The sequence below is a fragment of the Electrona antarctica genome (assembly GCF_951216825.1).
Source record: "Electrona antarctica genome assembly, chromosome: 8".
NCBI lineage: Eukaryota > Metazoa > Chordata > Actinopteri > Myctophiformes > Myctophidae > Electrona > Electrona antarctica.
Genome location: NC_136789.1, coordinates 3,135,001 through 3,160,216, shown reverse-complemented (window position 1 = coordinate 3,160,216; position 25,216 = coordinate 3,135,001).

Below are 25,216 nucleotides of genomic sequence, written 5' to 3'. Positions count from 1 at the left end.
TGTGTGTGTGTGTGTGTGTGTGTGTGTGTGTGTGTGTGTGTGTGTGTGTGTGTGTGTGTGTGTGTGTGTGTGTGTGTGTGTGTGTGTGTGTAAAACTAAGACTGAATGCATTAACAATCTGTACATTTAGTTGACTAAAATCTTTATTCAACAAAAACTAGACAAACAATAACACATTTCAGATGACTAAAATATGACTTAAACTAAATTAAGTTTTATTAAAAAGTTGCATCTGTGTTGCCAAATATATCATTATTTTAAACCAGTTGTTGAAAAATAGTGCAGATCTACAAGCTCGTAGCGCGGCACTCTTGTACGAGCTTGCTATTTTTTTTTTAATTGTGAAAATGTGGCACAAATCTTTGAATATACAGTATATGCTTTCACAGCAAATAACGTTTTTAACTCAAATATTTGCTTCTGGGGGTGTCCCTGGAACAACATATTTTCTGATGGTGGGTCCGCGGCCAAATACAGATAATTCTGTGGGTCCTTGACTTGAAAACATTTTGAGAACCACTGCAAAATAGGTTTTTCAGCATGATTTAGAAGTCATTTGTAGAAACTTGTAGAAAGGTCTTATTTAATTAATTAATGTCAAATGTTAATGATTAATGTAAAATTCTGCAATTTTTGCAACTAAAATCAAAATTTGCTGTCAAAATCAACACTAGTGTGTGTGTGTGTGTGTGTGTGTGTGTGTGTGTGTGTGTGTGTGTGTGTGTGTGTGTGTGTGTGTGTGTGTTTGCGTGCATGTGTGTGTGCGTGTGTACACTAACTCAGTGGTTCTCAAACTGTTCAGTTGGAATTATATTTGATATGGAGACCCCAAAAATTAATCATATTTGAACTGGAGACCCCCAAAATGAATCATATTTGAACTGGAGACCCCCAAAATGAATCATATTTGAACTGGAGACATCCCACCCTGAGAAGCACGTGGAATTGTAGCAGTTGAGTTCTCAGTTCCACACAGCTTAGAGATTTTCAATTATCAGTGTTGGCCAATATATATTACTAATATACAATACATATTACTGCTTTAAAAAGCATTAATGTTATATTACGTATTACTTGGAATCAAGAGTAATATATTACATATTATATTACATATTGGTTAATATGTAATATAATATGTAATAATGCAAAGAAAATGTACAACAAAACAATCTGTTTAGCCAGCTCCTTTAAAACTGAATCAAACTAAGTCAAACTGAATAATATAAAACAAAATTTGTCTTTCATCTTTTTCTGCTGCATATTCCACATTGTGTACAGTAGATAAAATACAGCAGTTAAATCTCTCTTGACCTTTTAAACTAAATGTTTTCAAAAGGCAGCCAACAACACTGTTTACTCTGAGTAATATGTAATGTGCTATTTTTTACACATTACATGTTTTTGGTTAAATAATTCCTTACAGTACTCATTGCTGGGTTGAATAATAATATTACAGTGATATACAACAAGTAACTCGTTACTGCCCAACTGGTATTATAAGTACTCTGAGTACTATAAATACAACAATACAATACATACAAAGTATCCTTCATTCATCCTCATAGTTGTCGTTGTCACACTGACCTGGACGTCACTGCCGTTGATGTTCATGACACTGATCATGGTGCGATAGGGGGTCCGTTGTGTCAGCTCTACCCAGTAGATCTGCTGCTGCTGATAGTCATAGTCCAGAGACCGTGCATTCTTCAAGTCCTGTCACACCACAGCAGTTGTGTTAGTCTCAGACTGGAATACATTCCAGCATGTCAAAAGCAGTGTGTGTAGAATATTGTATAGGATTACATGTGTTGTTAATTATGTCCAATGGTTTTCACCTGTTTGAGCTCTGTGGAGCTGGAGCCGTTCAAGCTGATCATCATCAGGTTGTCCGTGTTGGATAAGATGAGGAAGGGCTCCACCTCTGGATAAAGTGAGACATTACACTTGAGTTGGTCTACTTTTAGTAATACACAAACCCTAAAGACAAACAGACAGACAGACAGACAGACACATGTGCACACCCACAGTCCCACACCCAACCAAACACACACACACACACACACACACACACACACACACACACACACACACACACACACACACACACACACACTCTTACCTGTGGTGTCATGTGATGGTGTAGCATGGAGAGCTGTGGAGAAACATAACAAACAATAAATGAGCTTCAGTGTAACAACAGCTGGTTGGTTGTACGGTATTTGTGGTTTATCTGTTGAAATACACGTGAAAGATGTCCTTTGGTTCTCCTCTTCGCTGCTATTTATAATTTATTTGCCCCACCAAGATGGGAATGAGTAACTACGATTTCTATTGGAGCTCACATGAAATGAAAATGGCTGGCAAGCAATAGTTTGTTGTAAATTAACAGGTTGGCTCGCATTTTGTGATTTGGTCACACGTACAGAGCTTCAGAGCACAAACCAGGAAGAGCAACTTCCTGAAAGAGAATGAGTGCCTGTTTACTCTGCCACATGGATATGCTGTGGCACTATGTGTGTGCGTGTGTTTGTGTGTGTACTCTGCCAGTCCACATGGATGTGTTAGGGCCGATTCATACTCCTATTTTACCGCTGTAGTGCCGAAATGATTTCGGCTCGTCAGACATTTTCAGTAGCACCGAAGAGCCGACTTTAGGACGGTACCCGCGCCCCCCCGAACCTCAAATGACGTCACATTGTAGGCTCTACAGAGCCGAACCGACTTTTATTCGGCTCTAAAATAGGAGTATTGTCAATGTACAGTAGGCTACAAGTACAGTACAGTACAGTACAGTACAGTACAGTACAGTACAGTACAGTACAGTACAGTACAGTACAGTACAGTACAGTACAGTACAGTACAGTACAGTACAGTACAGCGAAAGGTATTTTCGCATCTCACAAACAGTGTCAGAAATTTTTTTATACAATTAGTACAGGTCACAGTGCAGTCCGTAGAAATACAGAGTCCAGGGGTCAGCAAGTACGTTTGACCAGTAGACAATCATTATTATTGTTTCTAATGCATTAGAAGGCGGACCAGAACATAATAAAAGTCTATTAAACAAATATATATCACACTGTTCACATTGTGAACAATGAATTCATGGACTGACCAGGAGGAGCTGAACTCATTCTAATATGAATATGAATATGAATATGAATATGAATATGAATATGAATATGCATATGCATATGAATATGAATATGAATATGAATATGAATATGAATATGAATAGTAATAGTAATAGTAATATTAATAATAACCCACAATCACACACGCAAGCGCGTGCGCACACACACGCACGCACGCACGCACGCACGCACGCACGCACGCACGCATGCACGCACGCACGCCACACATACACACACGCGCGCGCACGCTGCACACACACACACACACACACAGGCCTGAGCTGTAGGCTGCATGTGAATAGTGTTGTGGCACAGACTTCACTTGCGTCATTTGTCCAAATGAACGGAGCTGACCAACATGAAAGGTAGAGCATAAAGTGATCATAATATCACAGAGAGCCAAGGTATGACGAACAAATACATTGTAGTACAATAAATAAAATAAAAATAAATTGTATAGATCAAATATAGTAGATACATAGATATGATAGATATGAACATTGATATGATGTTTTGTTTTGTTTTCTTTGTTGTCTTTGTTCCTGTTGACTGTTTCGTCCTGTCTTTCTTTGTTTTGTTTTTTTCTTATTTTGTTGTGTTGTTTTTGTTTGCTTTGTTGTATTATTTCACCTATGAAAGCCATTTATATGTTGGAAGGGTAGGCAAAATAAGCTTAGGCTTCAGCCTACACCTTTTTGGTCAATGTTTCTTTTGCAAAAAACAAAGCAGGCACTGTATGAATCTGTTTTTAATGACCAAAATAAATAAACTGAACTGAACTGAGAACTGTATCATCTTCTGTAGGCTACTCATCACAGCTCAGAGGTACAACGGGTCACAGAAGGACTCCATTTCATAGATTCACTGCAATGAGCGAGTTGGTACAGCTGGAGAGACAACATGGAGACTCCAGGTAGTGAATAACCATTCTGTAGCAATGAGTACCATCAGAATATAGAGCTATTTAACACTTATTTTAACCAGAGAAAAATCACATACACTACCTTAAGTGTAATATATGCTTTGTTGTTCAACGGGTGTGGCAGGCTGGTAATAGCAGACCTACAAGCTCACAACGCGTCATGGATGCAACGTGTGTGTGGCATCCATACTCACTGAGTGAGCTTATATGACTCTTTTTGATACCTAGACATTCATGGCGGCAAGACTAACTGTTCAGGAGAGCAGAAAAACTGTTTTTTTTTTTATTATGCAAAATGAGTAATTAGCACAGGCAGACTCTTCACATACTAGAGCATGTCTGAAATGAATGTCAGAGCTTAAATCGACATGTAAATATTAATTAAGTGCTTAAACATGTAGCTAGGTGTAATGTTAAGAGACCACAGAAGTGAACCTTTCAAGCCTGTTTTCTGCAAAACATTACTCTATAAACTATATCTCCAAAACTGGTGGTCCAAACTGAACAGCAATATAATATGTCAATTTGAAGCTATACGATTCCCTGCCTTCACATGACATGAAAAAAACCCAACAATGTCTCTATCTCTATTGATTCAATAAATAAATGGATGGAGATGTTCAACAGATGAGCGATCACAGCCACACCCAGCCATCCTGGCTCCGCAGCTAACATGATTGACAGTTACAGTTGGAACCACAATGGGCCCTTACGGATCAGTAGCTCTGAGAGTGTACAAATGGAACCCAACCGGTCCATTTGGTTGCATGTGTATACGCTCTCAGAGTTATGGGCCGGGGTCCCTGAAATAAAAAACCTTTGAGAGGCATGAGGCGCTGTAATCTCAATTCACGCACTGAGACCTATATAGTTTCAACCATGAGTATCACAACAAAACAAACAATTTCCATGGTGTTCATGATGATGACAATATGAACCGTACATACGTAGCTCTCACAGTGAGCATAATTCAATACACTATTGCATGTATGGCGTACACACACACACACACACACACACACACCTGTCTGCCATGCCGGGCATGATGGTTCAATGTAACTATATTAACCCTAATAAATTAAATAATGACTACATTATATAAATTCATGTTTTATATATGTGTAAACACATGCATTAATACAATAATGTCAATTAATTAATAGCACTAATAGCACACAATATTTGTAGCTTGCCCTATAGCACCTTTCATGATATGAAATGCAGCTCAAAGCACACGCACGCACGCACGCACACACACACACGCACACGGGCACGCACACACACACGCACGCACACGCACATACACACACAGGCCTGAGCTGCAGGCTGCATGCGTATAGTGCGTCATTTTGCCAAATGAATGGAGCTGAGTGCTGACCAACATCATAAAGTGATCAGCATTGATCATAATATCACAGAGAGCCAAGGTATCATCTTCTGTAGGCTACTCATCATCACAGCTCAAAGGTTACAACAGGTCACGGAAGGACACACAGATTCATTGAGTTGTTACAATCATCAAAACGGGCCATTGAACTTTGCACACAGCAACACAAGACGTGACTGCTGGTGACCACACATGCATGTCCTTGATTACAAAGTACACAATGTTTAAAACAAACAAACAAACAAACAGAAACACGCACGCACGCACGCTACACACACACATTGTAATGTTGAACAGAGTAAAGAGGAACCGCTGCATGGCTCCGTGACTGAAAACAGGTGCTCATTGGAGAGGGTTCAACAGTATACTGTAGGTATAACACATTCAAAGTGTTGCTTCAGATTTCTGGACTTAAAGCTGTAGGAAATACTTGCCTCACTAATATAGTGGTTGCAAAGGTATTAATTGATTCCCTGAGCTGAGTCCCGTGGCCGGAGTTCTGCTCTGGTTTTGGTGAATATTAAAGGATAATTTCATACTAGATGGCTTTCTTACCTTTATTTGTAGTTGTTACGTTCCCACCAAAGAGGTCCAGGTGTTATTTTGTGCAAAAGCGCATTATTGGCTTTAGATTTAGTCGACTAAAATCTTATGATATTTAGTCGACTAAAACTAGACTAACACTAAAACATTCCAGGTGACTAAAATGTGACTATGACTATAAAACTAAAATCAAAATTTGCTGCCAAAAACCACACTGCTGGTCGGGCTCTGTGGTCCTCCAGTGGACCTAATGAGCCTAAGTCCCCTCAGCTGTAGAACTCCCAGCCTCTGCCTCAGCCAATTGATTGCCATGGCAACCCCACACATTACTTAACCAGTCCACTTTTCACAGTCAGTTTGCCTCTACACAAACTTCATAACACTTAAAGGGATAGTTCAGATTTGTTTTAACTTAAGCTGTATGAAATACTTGCCATTAATATAGTGGTTGCAACTGTATTAATTGATTGCCCGAGTCCCGTAGTGGGAGTTCTGCTCTGGTTTTGGTCAATATTAAGTATAGTTCCGGTCATTTTGTGGGGGGCACTGCATGGGGCCACGCAGTAAAAGTATATTAATTCACAAAACTAGCATCAATTGTATTGTTGACCTATTTCTAAAATATTAGCGCAACTTTCGTTCAACTTTGACCCCTCTTTCACATGGAACTATTTTTTTGGGCGTATATGGACACAAAAAACATAGTTCCGTGTGATAGAGGGGCCAAAAATTAACGAAAGTTGCACTAATATTTTAGAAATAGGTCAACAATGCAAATTACGTTAGTTTTGTGGATTAATTTACATTTAATGCGTGGCCCCCTGTGCCCCCCACAAAATTACTGGAACTACTTAATATTTCACCAAAACCAGAGCAGAACTCCCACCATGGGACTCGGGCAATCAATTAATACAGTTGCAACCACTATATTAATGGCAAGTATTTCATACAGCTTAAGTTAAAAAAAATCGGAAGTATCCCGTTAAGCAAATCTGGAAATCAAATCAATAGAGCACCAAAACAAAACTCCGGATCTACCAAAGCTGCGTATACACTATCAACACTACTACTGTATACGGTCCAGAATTCTGGAAATTAACCACAGAAAACAACATCCATAAATTATGCACTTTCCACACATCATGCCTGTGCAAAATCCTGCGTATATTCTGTCCCAGTGTCCCAAGACCATCTCAAACAATAACCTCCTCAACATCATCACCCAACAAGACAACATGCACAGTATAATCAATAAACAGGTGGACCTGGATTGGCCATACATGTGCTCAGAATGAAGAAAGAGTATTGGTGTACCATGTGCTCTATGCCTGGCATTGAGTCCCCGGTTCCATTCCCCAGCCTGGAGAACCTTTGCTGCATGTCACTCTGACTCTGTTTCCTGTCTCTCTGCATCAGTGGTTCCACAAACATTTTAGCTCATGACCCAAAAGATAAATTAGTCGTTTGCCCGGGACCCGAACTAGTGAAAATAGCAGATCTACAAGCTCACAACTCATCGCTTCTCGCCACGTTGTGAGCTTGTAGATCGGCTATTGTCACTACTTTTGAAAAACATCTTTGAATTTGTTTTTAATTCATGGAAATGTGTGAATTATGGGGGATTCTTTTGTGGGAAAGTTGTTTTGGAATAATAATTTAAAAAAAAATGAAACTTAGGAAACAAAACATTATATTTACTCGTGTCTGCGACCCATAAATGGGCCCCGACTGAGTGCTCTCTCTACACTGTGGACTATCAATACAAGCAGAAAAACCTCCAAAATAGGATACGGCACAACATCACACACACACACACACACACACACACACACACACACACACACACACACACACACACAGACACACACACACACACACACACACACACACACACACACACACACACACACACACACACACACACACACACACACACACACACACGCACACACACACACACACACACACACACACACAGTGCATGTAAAGCAAACAGCAGTACTAAATGTGTTTAAGCGTCATGGTTCTCTTATAGCCGTACTAATAGGTCATGGTTCTCATAGCTGTACTAATAGTAATACATCATGGATTTCAGTGTAATTTCACATCCACATCAAGCAACAAGTGTCATTCTAACAGAGTGTTTACCTGAGCTCCAAAGCAGGAGGAACACTATCACTGTCTCATCCATGTCTGGATTCTCTCACACTGGATTCTCAACTGGAACTTCACCGATCTGCACCGACTGGTCCTGGCTGGGATTCTGGTCAACACTCTCTGAACTTCACCGATCTGCACCGACTGGTCCTGGCTGGGATTCTGGTCAACACTCTCTGAACTTCACCGATCTGCACCGACTGGTCCTGGCTGGGATTCTGGTCAACACTCTCTGAACTTCACCGATCTGCACCGACTGGTCCTGGCTGGGATTCTGGTCAACACTCTCTGAACTTCACCGATCTGCACCGACTGGTCCTGGCTGGGATTCTGGTCAACACTCTCTGAACTTCACCGATCTGCACCGACTGGTCCTGGCTGGGATTCTGGTCAACACTCTCTGAACTTCACCGATCTGCACCGACTGGTCCTGGCTGGGATTCTGGTCAACACTCTCTGAACTTCACCGATCTGCACCGACTGGTCCTGGCTGGGATTCTGGTCAACACTCTCTGTCGTCTGTGTGTTTTATTAGTGACACATGTCAGCTCGTCATATCTCTTCATCAGCATGTGGTGTAAATTCACACCTTTCTTGTTTACTGCTGAAGCTCCTCCTGCCCTACATAGTGAGTGTGAACTCTGCATGCTTCACATACATTAGAATAGGCCTACATTCATTTAAACAATATACAGAAACACAAACTGCACAATATAACTCAGACATATAAAAGAAAGAAAGTCAAGGATATTCTGCTAATGCATGTCTGAACAGTATGCCCATGGACGCTGTCAGGAGACCTGTGGCAGGGATTCCACAGTCTGGGAGCTACAGCTTGAAAGGCTCTGTCACCTCTGGTTATATAATTGGTGCGAGGGATGACTAATGGACCATATGCAGACCACGGCCATCTTACCATTATAAGTTAATGGCAAGGTGCTCACAAGGTGCAACTTCCCATTGACTGCCCATTCATCCAAACAGAAAAGTCCTATCTGATTGTATTACACAACGTCAAACGCACCAACATTGCAGCTGTACGAAAAGCTTGAATTATTCTCTTTCTATCCTCAAAGTGTTTGTTTCATAAAAATCCACTGTAGACATGTTATGAGTTACTTAATTTCTGTCCTTGCAGGTGATTCTTTTTCTAAGTGTTGCAGTTTGGAAGTGCTCGTTAGATATCACTCAACTGCGTACCACCTGTTTTCAATTTGCACATAACGCAGGAGGCAGCAGGACATATTACTGAAAACGAGTGCTTCCAAACTCTGATGGCAAGATGGCCGCGGTCTGCAAATGGTCAATAGACCCTGGTGAGCTGACCTAAGGGTCCTGCCAGGCACATAGGCCTACTGCTTTAGCAGCTAGGTCAGTCATAATATGCTGGTGCTTGACCATGCAGAGCTCTATAAGTGAGCACTAGGACTTATAAATTATCCGTGAAAGCGACAGGGAGCCAATGCAAGGAGGCTCCCTAGCTAAACTGGGGTAATGTGACACCTTCGGCTGGGCCTGGTTAATAGCCCGAGAGTAGCATTTGGGATAAATTGGAGGCGGTCTAAGGATGCTTTACTGAGGCAGGTGAAAAGTGCATCACAGTTGTCCAGATGAGAGGATACAAAAGCATGAATTATGATTTATAATTTGTTGTGTGAGACAATAGACCTGAGCTTAGGAATGTTCCTGAGTTGGAAAAAGCATGTGCGGGTTCCTGAGGTTGGAGCGCACGTTCATTTTGGGGGGACCCAATACAGTCAGCCAACTTAGGGGCGATACAGTCAGAGGCAACAATGAGAACCTCGGTTTTGGCCTCGTTGAGCTGAAGGATGTTTTTTGCCACACAGTACGTCCTGAATGGCAGACTGACACTCCTTTAATATATTACAATTAAAATGAAAGTAATCTGGACTGTCAGGGTTAAAAGAAAATACTGTACAGTAAATCGTCCGCATAAAAGTTGGTATAAGAGTTAATAAAGCATTATTTTTTCATGATTATTAGTGAGGACCAATTATGCGAAGATAGTTGAAACGTGGTGAAGTGGTCCTTTAAAAGAGCTGTCTCTGTGGAGTGTTGCTGGTGTAGTGGCAGAAAATACTACACTGCCTGGAGCAAGGCTCCCACCTGTTGATTGTCTGTCAAGATGACCTATTCTTACCCAAGACCCATGTTTAGTCTTGTCCACTGACCACACCTCCAATGTATTTGTGCTTCTTCATTTTGTATAAGAGAGACTCATTTGAACAGCTCCGGAGGCTTGCATCCGTGCACCTCCCTGGGCTGGTACAGACCACTCCTTGTAATAAACGTGTACATTGTTTCAGTCCACTCTCTACCTCGATTATTTCTTAAAGTCTCTGTTTATGAGTATTAATAATCCCAGCACAATTATGGCGCAGTGAGCAGCGTGTTTCTACTGTCCGTCAGCATTCTCTTTTTCAGATGATAGCGCTGTGCATATGGATCTGAGATGCTGGTCCGACAGGGACAACACCTAAACGAACTTTGGGGTAAGAGTGTTTTGACTCAATGTACAACATTTTGTATTTTGAGGCTGTGTTGTTAGAGATGCAGCCGTACAAAGTACTAGTTCATCGTATTTAAAAGGAGCTGGTTAAAGTCCCTCCTCATCGTGTTCATCGTATGTAAAAGGAGCTGGTTAAAGTCCCTCCTCATCGTATTCATCGTATTTAAAAGGAGCTGGTGACAGTCCCTCCTCATCGTATTTCATCGTTGCCGAGTGGTAACAGTCTTTCATAGACATTTATATAGTATTTAAAGGAGCTGGTGACAGTCCCTCCTCATCGTATTTCATCGTTGCCGAGTGGTAACAGTCTTTCATAGACATTTATATAGAGAAACTATAGCCTATATCAGTAGGATAGGGAATAGCATAGGAAATCATACAGACAGCGTCCACCGTTATTTTCTTTCTTTTCTCTCCTGTTGGGACCAAACAGCCCACAGGGAAGATTAAAAGAGAATGGTGAAACAGCAACTTGTATAACGCGTAAGACTCGAGCAGCAGGTATGAATGTGGAATGTGGAATGTGGAATGTTGAGTATGAAATGGAAGTGTGTCGTACGTGTGGATGAACGGAAAATACTATTTTTGTAAAAAGTCAAATGGTGATTTCCTAGTATAAATGTGGCGTTGTGAACAAGTAAGTATGAAGAATGTAGTCCTGGTATTTTAGTTAAGTGTCACCACCCATGGTTAGTAGGACAGCAGTTAGCAGTTGTCAGCGGCAGACTCAAAATAGCAGGTCTACCCAGTAAGTGCTGTCTTGTATTTAAAGTAATTAACAAACAGTAACGTGGTTAGCTGATCATCATGGTCATATGTATTATCTTATTACGTCTTATTATAAAATAATGACAATATAACAATTTCCCAGAGTCACGGCAAGTTGAGTGTAATTGGGCTTTGTCACTCTCTATATTTGGACTAAATAGATAGGCAAAATTATACTCAAAGCATGAAATGTATAGGTAGTAAGTAACTCCTTACAATAGGCAATATTTGTAACTGTCATCAAATTTTTTCCCAGTCAAGACAGGAACCCCTGTTTTTGTTTTTCCTAGGAACCTTTCGTTTTTGTCGCTATACAGAATATATCGGTATGGCATTTTTTGTGGAAAGATTAGAGAGGTCCTCAGGGAACTTAAGATCAGATTCAAGTAAGGGACATTTTCCAGGACAGGCAGTTCAGAAAGTCCCCTACCATTGACAGCAGCTGCTCTGAGTGGACACACTTGGGACGGGTCGAGCTGGGAAGTCTGGTGAGTGTAATGTTACTTATACATACACGATATAGGAATACTCTGTAGCAAGTAAATGTCCAGAATTCAAATGTAGGCTTAATAGTAAATTAGTGTTAGCTGTGGCTGTATTTAAGAAACTAAAACAATTTAGCAGAATGTCTCATTTTTAATTATAAAATAACTGTAAAATAAGCAGATCTACGAGCTCACAATGTGTTGTTCTTGTACATTAGTTATTTGCAACATGGAAAAAATGTATATAGGGCTGGAGTGGTTAATGTATGATTTGTAATAACCATAATCTACACAGTGACCAGTAATTACAGTATTCAACTACATGCGTATATACGGACAGGTCATCCAGTAGGGAAGACATGGTTTGGAGTTGTGTTGAGTTGATCATATGGACAAGCGCAATTCCCTCATGAGAGAACTTGCATTACCGCGTAGGAGCATTTGAGTAATAGTATTGTGTGAACCTAAAAAGTGAGACACAGAACTCATACGTTAGTGTGAGTGACGTGCAATTAGATATGTAAAGGGTATTATTGGTAAAGTTGATTCACCAGACATAGAAATCAGTAGTACTGTGTTTTACGGAACCTGATTACTATGGGACCATCAGATGGATCGCCTATCGCATCGCACGGCAAGTCACATGTACAGTCAGACTGTTTCCGCACTTCGATGTCTGAACAGTATGCGTGTGTTGGTTTGGGGCCCAACACAGGCGGGAATTGACTATTTCCCGAATTACATTTTGGGAACATGGACATGCAGGCACTTGGACAGAGGCATGAACAATGGAGGACTATATGTGAGGAAAGGGAACATTCCAGGGATGAACTAATGACTGTCTTTTTCCTTTCATGTGATGGAACACTGTGCGTCCACTCTGTGGCGAGGTACGTGCGATTGCGATGGTGGGCCATTGGTGATGTCATAGTGAGTGGGTGAGTAGAGAGTACTGCTTTTTGGGGTCAATCTGATTCAACTTTGCTACAGTGTCTCAAGACATTTTACGTGTAGAGCAGCGACCCCTGCTACATGCCTAAATTAAGCAGTTTTACGATGGGGGTAACAAGACACTGTCCTTTAAGCGGGGGGAATCGTCAAGCTTGATGAGAGACTTTTTTGGCTTGTCAATATGATCATACAACTTTCCTATAGTCAATAGTCTATCAGACAACTGAATTAAGGGAGTTTTAGGACTCACAAATCTTGTAGTAAATTGGTCTTGATTCAAACGTAATATTAATGAACAAGTAAAGTAAGAAATAAGTTGTTGTCACCAACGGTGGAGGGCATGACGTCATGTCTCCCTCCCATGCGTGCCCAGGAGCACTGAAAAATATATATAACACAGGCAGATAGATACCGTATACTACTGAGTATCTCATATTGTAAGTAAGACTCACATATCAAGGGGTACCTAAATCATTGGGCTTGACTAGTTCACCAGCCCCCCTAACGCCTAAGGCAAGATATTTTCAGTGACATAAGTAATGTGTGGGACACGCAAAATGTAAACTTGTCCGCAGAAATAGCCCGATCACAGCTGTTAAAATAACAGTGGGGGCTCATATTGTTCAGTTTCCGTTCAGTTTAGTTTTTCTAATTTAAGGAGAGTTTCACAGCATGACATGTCACTTACGCCAACCAGGTGTCCATTTGCACCCCTCACTTCAGAGTAGCAGTGTGATTGACAGGCATCAGTGTTTGGGGGGGGGGGGGGCAAGAGAAGGTCCCCTAATAGTTGGATAATTCACACTCATGGCAAATGCCCTGTTGACTCATTTTTGTTGTCAACATTTAACTAATAGGCCTGTACTCCTATCTGCTTTAATCAGCTAGAGAACGGGGTCAGGCATTTCACTTTTTGAGTCCAAGCAGTGATGTAAATAGATTCTCAATGCTCTATCTTCCTAAAATTTCTTCCTGAATTTAACTAGATGTGTTTACTATCTTCTAATTTAACTATAGATGTGTTTTTTATTGATTCTAGTGTGTCCAGTAATTTTTTAATTTCTTAGAAGAGTGCGAGCTTCATCTTTGTACATAGAATATGGCTTGTAATATCCCAAAAAGGGGCGTAAACAGTTGTCGCTTCCAGCCGGCATCCTTGTTTCAGACAGGGACTTGTCCAGGCAATTATGTGCCGGAGGAGGACTTTAGAAGGAAGGATTTTTATTATCTGGACTTTCCATCAAACAATCAAGCAGCAAGCAGACTGGTCAATTAATTAAGACGCATACACATTTGTATGATAAGCTATGAGGTTCAATTTGAATGTCTAGTTGATCATGGTGTTTATTTATATATCAATAAATATATCAATAATAGTGTAAACCATATACAGCAGAGTCATGTACATACTAAATACTATTTTAAGTTACGAGTCATGTAAATACTAGCATTTTATTTTAAGAAATCAGTTGAGTGAACCCGTGGATCAGCTATTTTCAATGAACAAGATTTAACAGTTAAAAACCATTTAACCAAGTCGGCTTTTCTACTTACCGGAGAAAGTTTATTGTTAGTGTGTGTTTTTCAAAATGTATTCCTAGATGTGTTTATCCTTAGTTTATTTCTTTATAGATGTGAGATCATTTTATTTGAAGTTAGGGAAAAAAAATGTACCGAAAGATAGACAAGGATTTTAAAAATAGCAGATCTGCGTGCACAAAACATACCTAGCACGTTGTTTCAATTATAGATAGACTGGCAGGAGGAAGTGACGAATAGGGTAAAATAGCTTAGTGTTAATAGGATGTTGATGCTGTTAAATAGCTTAGGTAATATTAAAAATGTTTAAAGTAAAGCGATGGTTCTAGCAATTATGAGCAATTCTATGGATAAATTCTATCTATATCCGACAGAAGTGCTCAGAGGGGGGACATGTATAGTTTAAGAAGTGTATAGGTTATGAAGTATAGTTTAAGTTGAACATAATTTAATTCAAATTCATTTTAAGCATTGGAACATAATTTATTCTTGAGTCTATGGCGACATATTGTCAAACCTCTAAAACTACATTCAGTAGGCTGCTGAAACAATAAACAAACAAAACCTCTACGGCATTTTAGATTGCATGTCAAATTGTAGATGTACCGAGTAGAATTGCGGGCCCACATTTGTCTGAAAGATCTGATGAGTAAATTAATGTTATTTCAAAGGACCTGGCCTCATGTCGCCTATTTTGCTGTTTACAGTAACAGAACACGTACTGCTTGTGAAGAGTTGGTTCCACTCAAACCAGTAGTAATAGCAGTAATTCAGATACAGGTACAGGGGAGACTAGACTACACATGGGGAAGTTTTTTCACTCAAGTACTACACTATATTTAAATATTTATAAAATACTGCAAAACCATACACACACACATAGTGCAAACTGACATATGAGGAAAGTACCCAGTCCACATATTCTATACAGTATAAGGTCCAGCGACCACATTCTAACTTACCTCAAACAAAGGGTAAAACGTAGGTAGTCACAGCAGCAGATTACATGTAAAATCTCATTCCCCATTGACCATTCAAATAATTTGGCCAATAGCTTTTTGAAAAACAAAAGGTAAAAGGAGAAAAAAAAAAAGGTAAGATGTTAGTGTATGTAAAATAGTTTGTTTTCATGTTCTCGGTCAAAACCGGTTTAAGTCACTCTTAGTGCACGTCTGTGAACGTATTATTGTTAGAAGGAAACTTTATGCGTAGGTTCCCCAGTGATGAGTAGTTCGTAGGCGGGGTCTCGGCTCCACCTGCAGAGTACCACACATGCACACAGCATCCCCAGCATCTGAATTGCAGCAAATGTTAGTGCAGCCCAGATGACATACATCATGATCTCTTTTAGTTTCTTCACAACTAGAACTTCACATCCCTCCGGGTAGAGGTCTTCAGTATGAGCAAGAGATCCAGTGCAGGCTTCTGTATTACTTTTGCAGTAGCTAATGGGGACGCTGTTGTTTTTAGTTTCATTAAACCAGCGAGTGTTCATCCAATCCGAGTAATTGTGGATTCCGCAGCACTGAAGCTGTCTCTGCACATAGTCGATGGCACGGCTCGGGGCATCACTGTTGGTGCCACTGTACTCGTCATACACGTTCCGGATGGAACCGTTAACCTCATCTTCAACCTTTGCTCTGTAAATATATCCAAGAACCACCACAGCCACTTCCGTCAAAAGGCTTTTCTTCTATTCAGACATATTGTCCTGGCCCGCTGACATCCCGATACCGACCGACTGAACCCCTCAAAAACAATCAAGGACAGGGGGGAGCAGTTGTCACAGAGACTTTGTCCAAGGAAGCTATTTCCATTCATTCCATATCCAGAACCTCATCCTCATCGGGGGACTGGGGCACAGCACTCAGAAATAGACACATATTCTTCAACAGTACATGTGCAGCGACGCTGGACACCTGATGAACTGAAAGACATCATGAAGGACCTTCCAGACCACAAAGTCAACATGGAGCGCTGGTGTGCAGCTGTGTTAGACTTGATTGAGATGTATGAGCCATCGGCAAGAATGCTCGAATCTGTATTTCGCAAAGTCTTTGGATTAAAATGGCTACATCTCAGGGAACATTTTGATGTGAATGGAGCACAAAATCACATTGTCACTGGACAGCTGCTGAATCACGGTGGTCTTTTTGACAGCATCAAAGCAGCATTTCCAGTACCCACTGATTGGAAACAAATTCACAGCACTAAGCAATGGCCTGATGAAACCTGTGACACCTACAGGAATAGACTGGAGAACTGCTTTCAGAAGCACTGTGGTGTGCCACTAGACAACCCCGCTTTCAATGACTTGTTAAAAGCGCAGACAGGTGGGGCCCAGCCGGGGGTCAAGTGGCGACCTATGGGTTAGGCCACTACACAGATTTGGTGTGATATGGAGCGAAGTAGAATGAAGACCTACGCAGTGGCAAGTGTGGAGAATGAATGGCCCGGGTATGTGTGGAATGTGATGTTTATGGAGTAGGCCTATAAGTAAGTAAAATGTTTTAAGGTATCACTGTGTACAACAGTGTTATTTTTAGGTGAAGTAATTCTAATGAAAATTGTTCTTTCCTACTTTCCAGGACTGGATGGTGAATCAATGAGATGGTCTAAATGTGTTGACAATTTAATGAATATCTTCCTTTCCCAGTGTGCATGGCATGGTTAATATGGCGATATTGACTAACTCACTAAAAACTTAGAATAACTCGTCTAGGAAGAGTGTTGTGATACAATGCAATTACAGGAGGAAGGACAAAGGGAAAAATGAGTATCTATAGACATTACACCGACAAGGTAAGAACCTACTCACTCCCACACGATCTCATACATTATTGAAATATTTGTATTGAAAGGAGGATAGTGCACTAGTTTGATGAAATACAGTGTCAAGATGCAATAATGTGTAACCTGTCAATGTAGTTAATAACCATAAGAGAGGGAGTTAACCAGAAATCAGACTGTGAAAGATTGTGATCAACTGTGATCAAGATAGATCTTAAAAAATCATAATTATGTATTATCATCGGGGGAAAAGTATAGAACAAATGTTTTAGAATAGGGGTAGTGTGTTGTTTTTTTCTTTTTTCCAGCTCTGAAATCCAATAAATTAAGAGAAACATATCAGGAGATGTGTTTAAACAAGGAAAAAAACAAACAAACAAATAAAGACAACCGGAGAAAGCACTAAAAGGATTTGGGTTTGTATGATGGGTAAATATACACACATACATTGACGTCAGTCTAGTGTTATATGAATTACAATTTAGGCATTTAGCAGACGCTCTTAATCCAGAGCGACTTACATTAAGCAATAACAAAAAGCATGGCATACATCACATGTATAAAAAGTAGTTATCATGAATCATGCGTAAACTAAGAACGTAACATTGGAGTATCTATGTAAACTATACATACTATACTATATAATATATTATACATGTGTACTATAAAGTGCTATGACTACATAAAGTGCAATTCTAGAGCTGTCTACATAACAAGCTGAAGCTGAAGACAATTAATGTAAAATAATAATAATAATAATAATAATATTGAAATGAATTTTGTATAACCACCTTTTTAACCACGGTGGAAATAATTCAAGTGAACAAAATTACCTGCAAGTTGTTCTCCCTCTAAGAAAACCTGACAGACATATAAATATGTCACATGGGCCAGTGACACCAATGAGAGCCAAGCCACATCATCATGTCCGTCCAGAGACTCCAGACGTCCCTACAAGGCCCACACGCATTCCATCCACGCAGTCACCCCCCAGTGACAGCGATGGGAGCCGGATAAAGACGAAATACTGGGCCCACCATGGGGAAAAAAGACTAAAATGCCATGCCACAACTTGTGACAGAAACATAAGGAGAGGAGAACATTTGCGTGGAGGAGAAAACCACGAAAAAAAGACTACACCTGATGCTGGCTTATGAGTGATCGCTCAAGACAAATCGAGGGTCGTAGGTTGGAATTTCCCAATAAGAAGGAAAAGGGTTTTCGCCCCTACCAGCCATCAGAAGTTGTGTGTAATAAAAAGAAAATTATCATGTGGGTGGACATTGAATACACTTAAATGTAAACCTTTCTTACTCTAGGAGATAGTCCATATATAAGTCATCTTTTTGTAGTAAATTTGCAGACAGTATAGTATCTCATGTTCCTTGGTATAAATTAATATGAGACATTTAATTTACATATTTGAAATGGTGGAATGTAGTGGCAGAAAATACTACACTGCCTGGAGCAAGGCTCCCACCTGTTGATTGTCTGTCAAGATGACCTATTCTTACCCAAGACCCATGTTTAGTCTTGTCCACTGACCACACCTCCAATGTATTTGTGCTTCTTCATTTTGTATAAGAGAGACTCATTTGAACAGCTCCGGAGGCTTGCATCCGTGCACCTCCCTGGGCTGGTACAGACCACTCCTTGTAATAAACGTGTACATTGTTTCAGTCCACTCTCTACCTCGATTATTTCTTAAAGTCTCTGTTTATGAGTATTAATAATCCCAGCACACTGGTGAAAACCAGACAGAAATGAAAGGCAACTTGGACCAGAGACATGCAAAAAACATCTTTCAGAAGAGAGTTTGGGCTGTCTAATGGACTGGGTGATGTTCTGGTGCTGCTCTGCTATAGGTCATGAAGAGAGGTTGGGCTGTCTAATGGACTGGGTGATGTTCTGGTGCTGCTCTGCTATAGGTCATGAAGAGAGGTTGGGATGTCTAATGGACTGGGTGATGTTCTGGTGCTGCTCTGCTATAGGTCATGAAGAGAGGTTGGGCTGTCTAATGGACTGGGTGATGTTCTGGTGCTGCTCTGCTATAGGTCATGAAGAGAGGTTGGGCTGTCTAATGGACTGGATGATGTTCTGGTGCTGCTCTGCTATAGGTCATGAAGAGAGGTTGGGCTGTCTAATGGACTGGGTGATGTTCTGGTGCTGCTCTGCTATAGGTCATGAAGAGAGGTTGGGCTGTCTAATGGACTGGGTGATGTTCTGGTGCTGCTCTGCTATAGGTCATGAAGAGAGGTTGGGCTGTCTAATGGACTGGGTGATGTTCTGGTGGTGCTGCTCTGCTATAGGTCATGAAGAGAGGTTGGGCTGTCTAATGGACTGGGTGATGTTCTGGTGCTGCTCTGCTATAGGTCATGAAGAGAGGTTGGGCTGTCTAATGGACTGGGTGATGTTCTGGTGCTGCTCTGCTATAGGTCATGAAGGGAGATGGGTGTGAATCCCGGCGGTGGTTGGGGCGGACAGGTGGGGTGGAGGCTATTATGCCGGCCCTATAACACTAGCAACTTTGTTTACAAAAAATCGCACCTGTGTGAACTGAGCGGTGCAACTATACATTTATTGTTATAGTTACTGTACTCTACTGTATTGTAGTGCAGGGGTTCTCAACGTTTTTGGCCGGAGACCCCCGGAAATGCTTTGGCAATGTCTCGGGACCCCCGCCCCGCCCGCTCCCGACCCCCAATATAAATCGACTGCTACAATAACCTTTATAATAGAGACAATACACCATAAATAAATACTGAAACCAGATATAATCATTAGGGAAGGTGTATACATGTACTATGTGTAGGCCTACTATGTAAACTCTTAATTTCCATTGTCCAGCCATTCAGTTGCGAAAGAAAAGAAAATATATATATTTATTTTTAATAATTTGGAGACCTCCCAAAATAATGTGTCGACCCCCCGAGGGGTCGCGACCCACGGGTTGAGAACCCCTGTAATGTAGTGTACTGTGCGGGGGTCCCCGGAACATCCAGACCTCCAGGAACGCGGCCAGGGTGCCGGGCCGGTTCCGGCGGGCCGCCCCGCGTCCGAAATGGTCGAGAAATGAGTTACCATGTGGGGGTCCCCGGGGGGTCCGTGAAGGGGGTCCCCGGGGGTCCCCGGAACATTCAGAGCCCCAGGAACGGCCCAGGGCTCGTACTGTAGTACTCTGTGCCACTTTACTCTGTGCTGTACTGTACTGGCCACTTTGGGTGTTGCAGCTTTCCGTGCTCGGACATACAGACACAGAGACAGACATACGGACATACATACGGACGGACATCCGTAATGGAGCGGAGCCACCACTCAAAAACAGGAGGAACTCTTTATAGTCTTTAACACAGAGTTTGTGGACTGACAATCTGGTTGATGGTCAAAAAGGACTCTCAATTGCTTGAGGAAATGAGGTTGGAAAAATAAGTCGCTCTCGCCACTTCAACCTATAGCGTTAAAATCAATTAAAAGCTGTTGTGGACTTCCACATGCGCTCCACACTCTGCATCTGAAGTAACGAATGTCCTCATTTAGCCATGGAGAAGTATTTAAAGTGCGAACAGTGCGGGATGATAGAGGAGCAATTACATCTAAAATGGCTGAACAGGAGATTAAAAGAGTGAAGTGAACTATATCAATGTCGGATTGTTGGCATTTGTGAGCAGAGGCTGCACCTGCACCAATGAACTGCTATCAAAAGTAGGGGGGAATCTTTCTGCCGAGGGGCCATTTAGCATGAGTTTAAAAGCTAGAGCTGTACCTGCCTGTCAGCCTATACTTGGGAGCGATACAATGTCCGTTGTCATAGCACCCGTTTTAACTATCTGTCTGTGTCCCTTTTGTGCCCATACTGTATATGGAGATCTCTGTAGTATGCAATACCCATTGTCATAGCACCCATTTGAACTATCTGTCTGTGTCCCACATAGTCCAGTAATAATGTAATTTGACCTCAATCTAATTGCAAAAAAACCAAACTCAGCTGATTTTGCATCTTCAATATATCCTGAATAACAGAAAAAAAGTTGCCTGGAATTGTCTGAGGGGAAAGTGTTGAAAATGGCCTGTACAGTATGGCCACCATTGACATCCAATTATAAGGCAATATTTCTAAATTTCCTTTTGCTTTAAGTAGCATGTGACATGTCAAACTAGGGGTGCTCATGATAATGAATCCATTCCAAGCATTAGTTTTGCACAAAAACACTCATTGGGCTAAATGTGGCCATAGCAACTTGCCCAAATGTGCTGACATCATCACATTTGGGCAAGTTGCTATGGCCAAATGTAGCCCAAAAAGCAATACCATAAGATATGCCTCATTATATAGGCAAAATCTGTGAAAAATGTGGGAATTGTTAACACAATTCCAATAATGCCAATTCTCCTGCACCAAAGACGTAACACACCAAAAGGCAGACACAAGCCAGCCAGCTACTGATGGCCTTGCACAGCACCATATTAATCCGCCAGCAGTCAGGTGTCTGCACGGCTGTACTGAATGAGGGTGATTAGGGGGGCGTCGTGTCACATAACTAGGGATAGCAGGGGGGGAAATAAGCTCAATCCACTAATATACAATAACTATCATCAATAAAGGCAGAGAAGCCCAACAGATATCTAAAAAGTTTTGCATTTGTTCACCAGATTATAAGTAGCAACATGGTGACATAATATACGGCATCTACAGTTAATTGACGTTAAAAAAACACAACATTGTGTGTTTTCAGCGTACATTTGTACAGAGATCGGCAGATAAGCAGGTGTTCTTAGCAAGGCTCCGGCTTGAAGGTTTCGCGAATTCACGCGTGTCATTTCTGGTCAATAAGCATGATGTACATCCTGATCTGTCTGTGACCACATCCTCTGCTCTAGTGCTGCTGTCGTCTATGTGTTGATTAGTGACATGTCAGCTCTTCATATCTCTAAGTTCATCATCATGTGGTTTGGATGTATTCACACCTTTCTTGTTGACAGGAAGCTAAAGTTCCTCGTGAGTGTTAACTCTGACGGTCTGCAAGCAAGTTGATAGGTTTTTGGGACTTGTAGATCTGTTATTTTGTGGGATTTGGTTACATGTTCCCAATAACTTTGTATCTTCATGCCCTGTGTGCCACTGAGTTTACATCTCATTTCTGCCCAGCGTTTAGATAAGTATTAATTCTCCCCCCCAGCTGGCGGGAAGATAAAGTATTGTTTTCTCCTGTTTGCCAAATCACCCAGCGTATCTGTTGGAAAACATGTTTTTCTGACCTTCTAGCTATAGACTTCATGTCTCCCTCGCTCTCCTATTTACGTCTTAAAGACGTTATATTAGTCGGCTTGGCCGTCAATTGTAATATGCCAAGTACACCTCCCAGCTATAGGTGCCGCTATTATTCACTTTTGGTTACCCTCTGAACTCAAATACATTACTTCCCCATGTCCAAAGGATGTTATGACTTATGTAGTATAAAATGTTGTCACTGATGATGTGTCAGTGAGAGATCTTTTTAACGCTGTACGGACCTGCCATTTCTCTCCCGATGTAATTGGTAATATATATCGACTGGAAAATCCTTATAGCTCTGGTGTGTGGACTCCTCTTCCTTCCGTGTCTGTGTCAAACTCATTCTAAGGTATTCTGGTATACTCTGATACTTTTACTCTGCCTAATTCTCTCATTTTAGTATTGTAGTTTTCCTCTAAAGTATTTATCCTTAAAAGGTATTAATATAGAATTGCAGTTTAACATTATAACATTAAAGATAAAGTTTAATATACTTAGTTTAAAAGGTTTTACAGTCCTTAATTCTGACTTGAGTATTTTTACTCTATTACATTCTTACAAATTCTCCTCAACAGGACTCCTCCAGCGACCAGATGATTGATTGGTCTTTGATTGGAATTTCTGCAGAGAGGCCATTTAGCATGCGTGAGCACTTAATTTGTTCACAAGCCATACAATCAGTCTTAAAAGCTACTGCTGTACCTGCCCATCGGCCTACTTGGAAACGATACAATGTCCGTTGTCATAGCACCCGTTTTAACTATCTGTCTGTGTCCCTTTTGTGCCAATACTGTATATGGAGATCTCTGTAGTATGCAATACCCATTGTCATAGCACCCATTTTAACTGTCTGTCTGTGTCCCACATGGAGATCTCTGTATTTGTCTGTCTGCCTGTGCCTGAAGAGTGCAAACTGACTGTGAAAGGTGGACTGGTTAAGTAATCAATTGGCAGGTGTGGGGTTGCCATGGCAATCAATTGGCTGAGGCAGAGGCTGGAAATTGCACAGGTGAGGGGAGTTGGGCTCATTAGGTGGCAGAGCCTTTTGTGGTGGTTCTGGACATAGATATATATAAACACTAGATGGCTCAAGGCGGAGTTTCTGACGTCGTTCACCCGGCAGCCATCTTACTTCGGGGCTACAGTACAGTATGTTCAATGGCAGCTCAAACAGAAACAGTCATAACTCACTCAAATCTTGACGGATTTACAAACGGGTTGGTTTATTACAAACGTTGTCAACGTGGCTATGATTCAGGACGCTTATCTGCTTAATTTATGTTTTTTTTATGAACGTCGTATAAAAGCATATAAGTATGCGGACGTCTCTGACGTTTATAACAAACCAAACCGTTTGAAAATCGGTTGAAAATTGAGCAAGTTATGGTCATTTAAGAGTACATGCCCCATAGACACAATGTTATGTGTCCCGAGGTAAGATGGCCGCCACGTAACGACGTCGCTCTCCATTGGCCAACAGCGCGGGTGAGCTATCTAGTGTTTATATATATCTATGGTTCTGGATAACGCTGCATGCCACCGACTCAAGGCCGGGCATTGCACTCCCTGTGGGGGTGTGGAACGCGTGTGTCAAATTTGAAGTCGTACACATGTCGTACACACACACACACACACACACACACACACACACACACACACACACACTCACACACACACTCATACACACTCACACAAACACAACCTCAGCAAAGAAAGAAATGAAGGACAAAAACTGCAGGGGCACTGATATCTTTGTAATAATATAATAATAATATAATATAAAGATAATATTTAAAACAAACATACAGGTCTATAGGAAGCAATGCTTTCTAAACTAGAAAACATGAATATTATCACACCATCACCAACATATTTGACCTAATAGTCCATTAAAATATTTCTGAATGAGGGTGATTAGGGGGCGTCGCGTCACATAACTAGGGATACGCAGGGAGGGGAAATAAGCTCATTCCACTACATATGCATTCACTAATTCTGCATATTATATTATATTCTTGACATATAGAAAACAACATTGTGCGTGTTCAGTGAATGTTTGTGCAGAGATCTGCGGAGATGGTCGTTGCAGAGAGGCAGGTGCTTTTTGCAAGATTCAGGCTTGTGGTCAGGTTGAAGTTGTCACACCGATGTACAGCCTGCTCTGTGACCACCACCACCACCTGAACCCCCCCCCCCACACACACACACACACGCACGCACACGCGCACACACACACACACACACACACACACACACACACACACACACACACACACACACACACACACTTTTATCTACCACCAAAATGCACAACCCCCATCATATTTAGTCAACTGTCATTTCTGGAGAGGAGTGAGTGAATGAATGAATGAATGAATGAATGAATGAATTACACTACAGTAAGGGTATGTTCACACTACCTATCTTTTATGAATAAAAAAAAATCTATTGTTTTTATTTTATTTATTTTTTCTGTTTGGCCATCATGCGATTCGCCAAATATTAAAAATCATCGTATTAAACTGTAGGTGCAGCATGTGAATGTAATCAACATTGAGCAGCTGTATGGCATATTCATCACCTCAAATGTAGTGATCTTTTATAGACAAGCTGCCAGAAATGAGCACCGGATCTCTGTGTTAATTGTTTGTCCCCCCCCAGCCTGTCAGTCAGCTGCTTTGCCTAGCACTAGCAGTGCCTACCGGCCACGGCTGCTGCTGTGAAGGTGTCTCAGTGAC